Raw genomic sequence first — 9,988 nt, 5'->3', positions numbered from 1 at the left:
TTGGGGAGGCGTCAGGGCTACGGATCAACCTTCACAAAAGCACGATCACGTGCATCCGCTGTAAAGACGACCTTGCCATGGCAGTTGAGGAACACTTCCAATGCAGACGACAACAATTCCCGATTCAGTACTTGGGCTTGCCACTGTCTATCTTCAGGCTTAGGCGCCATGATCTGGTGCCCCTAATCGACAAGTTCTCCGGAAAACTCAAAGGGTGGAAGCCGAAGATGCTAGCCACGGCGGGCCGCCTCTCCCTTACACGATCGGTGCTGATGGCGTTGCCGATCCATTTTATGGCTGTGCTACCACTCCCGATGTGGGCCATTAAAATCATCAACAGAAAATGCAGAGGGTTCGTTTGGAAAGGAGAAGAACAGGTTAGTGGGGGGCACTGCCTCATCCTTGGGCAAGGGTTTGCATGCCAAGGGAATTTGGAGGACTAGGGATCATTAACCTTAAGTGCTTTGGGATGGCCCTGCGCTGCAAATGGTCGTGGCTGAGGAGGGACTTGGAAGAGCGGCCGTGGCATTGGCTTCCGGACAGCACGGAAAAGGAAGTGCAGGCCATTTTTTATGTTGCTTGTCGTATGACTTTGGGAGATGGAGCGAGGGCTAAGTTTTGGACCGACAATTGGCTTCTGAACAGACGCTCAATTGCGACCATGGCACCGGCCCTCTACTCTTTTGTCAGGGACAACGGCAGACCGGTCAGAGAGGCTCTCCACAACAGATGTTGGATCAGGGACATCACTGGAGGGATCTCCCTCGTTGCCATAGCACAATACCTTCAAGTTTGGGACTTGGTTCAGGAAACAACCCTGGCTCCGGACTCCCAGGATCGCCTTGTATGGAAGCTCACTTCGGACGGCCAGTTCTCCGTCCAGAGTGCATACCAACTCTTCTTCATGGGCAACACCCGGTTTGCCTGCTCCCGACCAATATGGAAATCCAAGGCACCTCCAAGATGCAAGTTCTTTATGTGGTTGGCGGTCCACGGGAAGTGTCTCACGGCAGACAATCTTGAGCGAAGGGGCTGGCCATCCAACGGCATATGCCCCCTTTGTGTGCAGGAGCCGGAAAACTGCTCACATTTATTTGTAAATTGCAGATTTACACAGCAGCTCTGGCGGAGCTTCAGGACATGGACGGGGGCTGATTTCCAGGTGCCCAGCGAGCAGTTTGGCACGATGGAAGACTGGTGGCTGAAGGCGAGGGTGGCGATCCCGAAACCGCCACGGAGGAATTTCGACACGATCGCTATCCTGATACACTGGAGGATATGGAAAGAGAGAAACGCGAGAATTTTTTATAATGTCGCCAGCACCGTAGACAGGGTGCTGGAGTTGATTAAGGAAGACATTACAATGTGGCGGGCTGCAGGTTGCATTTGCGACCTGCCGGCGAACGCCTAATTTTGTGTTGGGACCCAGCTCTAGTCCGCCTAAACTGCTTCCCGGCTGTACTATATACTTCTCTTCCTATCTAATATAATTCGGCCACCGGCCCTTCGAGTAATGTAGTAGGAAACTTGTTGTGAGTCACCATGTATTGAAACACTCTTTATGGGGCAAAATCTGAATACTAGCAAAAATTATAAGATTGCATATGGAGAGTTATAAGCAAGATAACTGCTGTACTTCCGTAGAAGTGGCACCCCCAAGTGACAGGGATGAAATAGCCTATTTAACAGCGGCTGTGGCCCACTCCTCTCCAGCGTAGCGAGATCCTCTTCCTGGGCCCAGCGTCAGTGAAGAAGCTAGGAAGGTTGACTGGGTCTTGGCTGACCTGGCTTGAGCCCTTCTCTGTAGGTGTGGTGTCGCTAACATTTCCTCCCTCTTGAAACATAGCTTGTCCACAATTACGCTCATTCGGTGACCAAGCTGCCACTCCAGATGCATAAAATGGATGTGACAAACCCACAAAATGAGCGTAACGAGACAGCTTATCCACAATGACCATCACAAAATTGAAACGGCCTGAACATGGCAATCCCTCCACAAAATCCTCCCCGCCGAGCCTCCCTCTCCTCCCGCCGCCGCCGCCGAGGGCATCGCAGGCTAAGCCCGCGGGCCGCAGCGGCGGCGGCGGCAATCTTCCTCGGCCGGCGATCGGATCTGGGTGGCGGCGACCCACTCCGGCCAATCCAAGGGCGATGGCGCAGGCCGGTGGCGACCATGGTTGTCGTGCTAGTGGCGGCGACGAAGAGATCATGTCAGCGGTTAGGGTGTCCGATCTGGATCCCATTTGGATCTGGATGGTGGTTCCTCAAGCCGTCGTGTGCATCCTTTGTTCCGGCGCGGCAAGCGGCCTCTGGACTAGGCACGCGACACGGGGACGTCGGGGGCTCCAGCCCTTGGCGTGGAGGTGGTGGCCATCTTCTTCGCCGGAGGTGGTCGGCTAGATGGTTGTGGATTCTCGCATCCAGTCCCGGCATACAGTGAGGAGACGGGGCTGCCGGTGAAAACCGTTCTATGACTCGGGTCATGGCGGGCGATGGCGGCGTTTTTGCGTCGTTATCTTGTTGAAGACGTCGCCTCTGCAGCTTCTGTCGACTTCACTACTAGGGAAAACCTTATACACAGAGGTATAGCAGTAGCGTTGGTCAAAACTCGGCGCTAGCGCTACTTAGTAGTAGCGCTTGTTACAAAATCACGCTACAACCATTGTTTTAGCAGTAGCGCGTCTCCACAGAAAAGCGCTACTACTAAAATTCCCTCACTAATGCCGGTAGGCTAAGAATAGTAGTAGAGGTTCACCCAGAAGCACGCTACTGCTAAAAACTTTATAGCAGCGCGTTTATGCTGTAGAGTGCTACTGCTATGAGAAAGAAAATAAATAGAAAAATAAGTAGAAAAGTAAATGAAAATGAAAGAAATAGAAAAAGGAGAAATGAAAAAAAGAAAATGTAAAGAAAACAAAAGAAAAGGAAAAATAAAACAGAAAGGAATAGCTGTAGCGCGTTTCTTTGGAACACGCTATAGCTATCTTAGCTATAGCGCGTTTCGGTAAAACGCGCTACTGCTAATTTGACTCAAATCCCGGCAGCCCGGGCTCAAAATTTCGCTAAGTCCTTTCCCCCCTCTCTACTCCCGGCCCCCCTGTCCCCCAACTGCTCCATCACCGCCGTCGCCCTGCCGCCTTCGACCACACCGCCACCGCCCGAGGTCGCCTTCGACCACACCGCCGCCGCCCGCCGCCTTCGACCACACCACCGCCACCCGAGGCCGCCCTCGACCTCACAGCCGCCGCCCGAGGCCATCGTCGACCTCATCGTCACCTCCCTCAAGCTCACCGCCGCCGCCCTCGACCTCACCGCCGCCGCCCAAGCCAGAGCCTGCCCTCGCCGCCGACCGTAAGGCTCTGCCTCTCCTGTCCCCTACCCTCCTCTCTCTCTGTCTGCTAGGGCAATTCATATATATGTTGATATTGTGTTCATATGAACCCTAGGTGTTCATATGAACCCTAGATTTTTTAGGGCAGTAGGCATTTTATAGCATTTAGGAAAAATGATTCGCAATTTTTTAGGAAATTAGCTAGGGCAATTTTTATGAAAATGCCTAAACTGTAATTCCATATAGCTTTAAACTAATAGAGGGTATATAAATAATAGTAGCATTTAGATTTAAATTAACAGAGGATATAAACAAAAAACACTTAGCTATAAAAAAATATTTGGACTACAGACCTGAATTTGTTCCAAATTTCATTCAAATGAAATTTGAATTATTTGGACTATGGACCTGAATATTTTTGAAGAAATTGGGTGTAGGTACTAAGGTCTTGCTGTGGAAATTTTGGTGAGGTCAGAAGGGTTAGAGAAAATGGAGTTCCTAGACTTTTAGCTTTAGACAATAAACAAAATTATTTAGCTATAAATAAAAACAGTAGCTATGGCATTTAGCTATAAACAAAAAACAGAATTGTTTTTCTTTTCAAAAACTTGGTCAAACTAATTGTTGCTATGTAAACAAAAAACAAGACTGTTTTTATATGATATATGTCATTGATGTTCATTTGCATATTCCATTATTGTTGATTATATCTTTTCATTGAAGTGGCCATGTTATATGCAAATTCCTCAATAGTGTTTGCTCATGTTATATCTTTTCATTGAAGTTGTTCGATTGTGCCCAAGTGACTTTGTTGTTTACAGGGAATGATGCTGAGTGGCCTATGTTTTGTCGGAATATTGATTCATTTATGTTCCGGCAAATTTCAGGTTCTCGATTTGTCCACTTTTTAGCAAAGGTCGTGCCGAAATTTTCCGTGAATTTCGGCATGACTTGTGCTACAAACTAGGACATATCGAGTGCCCGGGATTTGCCGCACCAGAAAGGAGTCAACATTCCTGCAAAACAATAGGCCTTTTTTATGTCATTATTCATTTTATTAGGTCTAGAATTAATTGATTAGATTTAATCATAGGAAGCATGGCTAGCAACAATGAGGGACAGGGTTCTAGTGATTGCGACGACGTCTACCGGGCGGCAGACGATTTTTTAGCCTTGCCGACGATCAACCGATGTTGTTGCTGGGCCCACCGGTGGCATCAGGGACTGAGACCGACACGCAGACCGGTGCTGAGACTGAGACCGGCGTTGAGACTCAGACCGGCATCAAGACCGGTGCTGAGACTGAGACCGGCGCTGCCTCGGGGAGCGGAGCCGGTGTAGAAGCGAAAGCAAAGAGGCAACGACTTCCTAACAAACTCAGGACTACTAGATTGGTGGTCACGGAGGTGGACGACGGCAATTTTGATCCAAAGGCGCCCGAGGAAGCGCGTCGATGCTACGGCAATCAAATAGGCTGCATCGTACGGACAACCGCCACCATCAACGATGAGAAACCACAGAAGATAGAAAATATGAGGAGCTCCCTCATAAAGAAGTTTCACCAGATATTCTTGTTCCCGGGCCGGAATGAGAAGGATTATGAAGATCCAGATGAGGACCCGGCAATGAAGAAGATAAACAAACACGTCATGACCAAGTTTAGCGACGCGTTGGCCGCCTGGAAAAATCGAGTGAAAGCTAAGATCATCGACAAGAAGGAACCCTACTCCGAGATTGTAAAGGATAATCCGACAATCACGGAAGAGCAGTTTCAAATATTCAAGGAGGCTTGTGAGGCCGAAGCTGTCAAAAAAAGTCTAAGTACATGAAGGGGCTTCAAGAGAGGAACATTGGGAGCCACCACCTCGGAAGCCGTGGTTACGGCGGAAAGAGGTCCAAATGGGCCAAGGAGGACGCGGAAGCCGCGAGTCTGGGCATCCCAGACCCCTTGGCGGATTTCACCGTCCCGTAGGAGCGTGACGTCCTCAGGGCCCGGCACCGTTGGGACCCAGTGAAGAAGGTTTACGAGTCAAAACCGGTCATTACGGAGTTCATGAGACTGCTGGTAATTTTAGTTTCTGATCAATTTGACTGCACACACATTAGTCATATTTGTAAATGATCCTTGTGCCTTTTGCAGAGAAAGCAGCACCGAATTGCTGCTGAAAGCGACTCGCCGTCTGAGGCATTGGCGAGGCCCAAGTGGGACACTCCATTCAACCGGGCGTTGAACATATTGAAACGACAACCCGTGGATACTCGACCGTCGTATGGACGCGTGCACGGTGTCGGAGATGGCGCCACGTGGAAGAAGTAGTACCGTGAGACCACAGAGGAAAGAAAGGAAAGACGGAGGTTAACTGAAGAAAACATCGACAAAAAGGTTGAGATTGCGGTTGAGAAGAAATCATCTCAGACAGTCGCAACAGCGGTAGCTACCGCAAAACAGGTGGTTGCAGATTTGTCTACTTCCTTGGTGACGGGCGTTTTCACTTGGACAAGGCAAAATCTAGAGAAAAAAATGCAGAGGACTTTCCCCTCGCTGACTTCTTGGGGAGCAGCTCGACTAGCGTTGCACCAGCACCTGCTCCCGCACCGGCTCCCGCACCGGACGTGCTCGGTGGTGCTTCGTCTTTGGCTGAGCTCGACACCCTCACGGTATCTGTCACACCGGCCCCCTTCAATATAAATGTATAATCTCCCGTTTTCGTTGCCTTTTGGATGTCTCACGTCGCAAACTTTTCTTTGCAGGCCGATGAAACCCCGTGCACCATATTGTACACCATCGGCGACCAGAAGGTGGACGTGGGGAAAGCGACGATAATGGAGCTGAAGGAACCATTGTTCCACAGCCGTCCTCCTCCTCGACTAGCGAAAATCACTCTAGTGAGGGCATTTTGGGGTACGATAAACTTTGTTATTTATGCTTATGATATGTTGTTTCTATTTTTGCCAAGTCTGTCTCTTTCTGTTGCTCAACTATATATATTGCATATCATCGAGTCATGTGACGATGCAGATGCACAGATCATAGATGGCGAAGAAGTGCTACGCCAGGAGTATATATACGACAAGTGGCCGGAGTGTCAGGCCCAGGTGTACCAGTTTCCGGTTTCCGAGCGACAGACAGTAGTTAGTTTAGGTTCACGCTAATGCGAGAGAGGGATACGAACTCATGTACTCAAAGTGATAGCTCTTCTCGCGTATATCATTGTTTAGATGGATGACGATGTATTTGCAAGTAATCGAGACTTGTATCGCTATTTTCGAGATGATGACGAGAGACCACTTTGTGTTGGATGATGATTATGATGATGACATGATTTGATGAGACTAATTGTATGTATATGCTATGATTACATTTGTATGTGTATGATATGCTAAAGATTATTGTATAAAGCCTATTCAAATACAAAACAAATATGCAGGGAATTTTTTTAATAAAACTAGTAGTAGCGAGGGGGGGAATTTTAGCAGTAGCGCCGGCTTACCAGTAGCGCTTCCCAGTAAACAGCGCTGCAGATAATATCAGCAGCGCCCTTTTCTAAAGAGCGCTACAGCTATTCATGTATATCAGTAGCGTGGGACAACAGGCGCTACTTCTATACGTTAGTTGTAGCGCCTTATTAGTAGCGCCGGTCCCCGCGCTACTGAGAGGCCCAAAACCTACGCTGCTGCTAGGCTTTTCCCTAGTAGTGCTTGCTTGCGCTGCTCTAGATGAAAACCTTGATCTAGAGTTTCCGGATTGGACAATGGCGGTGCTTTTGGGGCGTCGTTTTCCCTCATGGGGGCATCGTTTTTTGAGCACCAGCTGGATGCAGGATCTGAGGGCGGATTCTTTGGTGGAGCGGTGCGGCATCTCACCCATTGATGGCGGCGGGTCTCGGCGGCATGGCGCTGTGGTGACTCTGCGTCCGATGCGCGAAGATGGACTCGCGCAGGAGGGTGACGCGGTCTGGCGTCGTGGTGGCGTTGGCGGCAGCTAGACCGAGCAACGTAGATGCAGCAGTACAACTCTGAAGATGGATTGGTGGCAGGTGGCTGCGGCGGCCTCAGACCCGGCAAGCGTTCTGGTTGAAGAGTGCGCCGGACTAGTAGGTGACCCATACCTGGCAGGCGTCCTGGATGGGACCTTAGGTCTTAGATGTTAGGTTTGGTTGCGAGGTCTGTTTGGTACTAGGCCAGACTATCAGCATCCCTTCATCTCTTGGATAGGAGTAGCGACACTTTTGTTGCCTAGACGGTTGCTTCAGTCTTACTGTTGTATGATTTTGTAAGGTCTTGTGTGAATAATTAATAAAATGGCTGCATGCATCATCTAGATGCAGAGGCCGGGGGTCCTCCTCCATTTCCAAAAAAAAACCATATCAATGCATCTACCATGATTTAGCACCTTCCTCGTTGCATGATCCTTGATCAAAAAGAAATATGGGTGAAATTTTATGAAGACACCATTATCAAGATATTACGATGGACGGAAACAAGATGTCTTGATGCACAAGGAACATGTAAGACATCTTTTAGGAGGATATCACGATGTGGAGTTTTGATGATAGAATTACTAACATGACTTATCATCATACCTCGACCATTTGTTGCAGTGTTGACCTGATCATGGCCATGGTACTTCTCATGCATAGTCAACCGATACATGTCGGAGGTGATGTGTTCATTGGCACCGGTATCAACAAACTACTTTGTGTCAACTCCATAGGACATGTCCGTGGCTGCTGCAATCTTCTTCTTCTGATTTTCTTCATAGCACCAATGACAATCTTCTGCTATATGATTAGTTTTTTTTTTTACAAATTTTGCATTTTCCTTCATGCTCATTGTACCCTTGGAAGTTGTTGCCGCCGCCTTAGCCACGTTGACGCCCCTGATTGTTGTCGTAGAAGGGACGCCCTTGGTGGTGATCATGGTTGTTGTTGTACGTGTGGCCACGGCCACCATTGTTGTTCTGGTAGAAGGGGCCGCCACCTTGGCCACTTCTGTTGGAGTTGTTGTTGTGGTAGCCGTCGCCGCCATTGCTGCCACCACCACCGCAATGATGAATGAGATGAGCTCCGCCTCTCCTATGGGTTTTCCTGCAGCTGCAAGATCGTTTCAAAGAGATCTTATATACCCTAAATAAGTGGCAGCAGATTGGCTGCATGCATCACGTACTCTGATGCAGAGGCCGGGAGTCATCCTCCTTTTCCAAAAAAATGTGGCAACAGATTGTGAGCCTTTGTGAGCATTGGACAGGGAAATCTGGATGTTGTTTGAGCGGGATTTTGACTAGGCATCAAACATATTGGAGAGGGCTGTCCAGATCACATAAGATATTTCCATCGAGGCAACTTGGACTAGGATTTCTTTGGACAGATTGCTACAGAGGTAAGCAACAATTTTTTGATCTTGGATCAGCCAATGGCTATAGGCAGGGTTGGCAAGAACTTGATCTTTACCTTCAGAATTCTTTGATGTGATTGTTTTGGGGGGTTCAGGTATGGACTGGTCGAGGTAGCCATGAAGACCTGCTCCCGTGATCTGAGAGCGTGTCTATGCGTGCCATAGGACATAGTTGGTGCGGCTTCAGGGGCTCGAAGGTGTTGTTGTTGAGGCCAGAGAAGGAAGTTGCGCTAGAGGAAGATATGGTGGTTCGGTTTGATCTGGAGGAGGGCTAGATGGCGGCTGGTGGTTTGATCTGGAGGTGGGTTTGCTGCAGTTGGCTTATTGCGGAGGAGAGCTAGACGTAGGGGAAGAAGATGGCTATGAATACCATGCTAGGATTGATGAAGCCTCTCAACCCCCAAAACATGGGAGCCCGCGAGTATATATTGATTGTGATGAGGGGATCTCATTGCCTTACAAATGGTTGAGCAGTCCAACTGTAGAGATATACAAGGAGGGATAGAAAGATAAACAACACCTCTAACTACCTCCTAATATGCTACGCGTGATGCTCAAGGCTTTCACGTTACAATATTTCCAACTCTCTGTGGTTGCCATTTTGAAAAATGATGTGGAGCAACATCTTCTCTTATAGTTCATCTGGAAGGAAACACTTGATCTTATTTTCTAAGGAAATGGGTTTGTAATGGATAACTACTTTCCTACTTTAGTTCGTATAGCCAAATTTGTAACAGACGGTACTTCCATAAAATACATCACACTCACCCTAACTAAATTTGGGAGTATTTGACAAAAAATACCACATTAGGGGTTACTGTCCCATAGAACTACTACTTTAAAAAAAGTGACCGATAAGTACAAAAAATTTCTTTTTGTGACTAAAACCTACCACTTTTAAAAAATGACTAGTTTAAACGATTTAAACACGTTTATGACATGTGGGACCCACCCATCAGGGCTGACGTGACGGCAAAGTCAATTCCGTTTTATTTTAACCGTTATTACAAGTGAGGCCCACCTGTCAGCATCACTCTTCTTCTTCCTCCTTTTTCTCTCTTTGCCATTTCCTCAAACACCTTGTGTGCACCAACTGACGACGGACGACGGCGGCGGCGTGTGTCCCGCCGGCTCGAGCGCCGCTGGACTCAACTCTAGTGGCAGAAGATGACCTTGAGCTCGCGCGGCACGGATCACTGGGGGGTGAGGGAGGGGCTGTCGTGGGCGTAGGTGAAGGCCTGCGGGCACTCGCTCTTGAAGAAG

This window comes from Triticum dicoccoides, chromosome 1A, assembly GCF_002162155.2.
Source record: "Triticum dicoccoides isolate Atlit2015 ecotype Zavitan chromosome 1A, WEW_v2.0, whole genome shotgun sequence".
NCBI lineage: Eukaryota > Viridiplantae > Streptophyta > Magnoliopsida > Poales > Poaceae > Triticum > Triticum dicoccoides.
The sequence above is the reverse complement of the archived record's forward strand: the minus strand, read 5'-3'. Positions refer to the sequence as shown.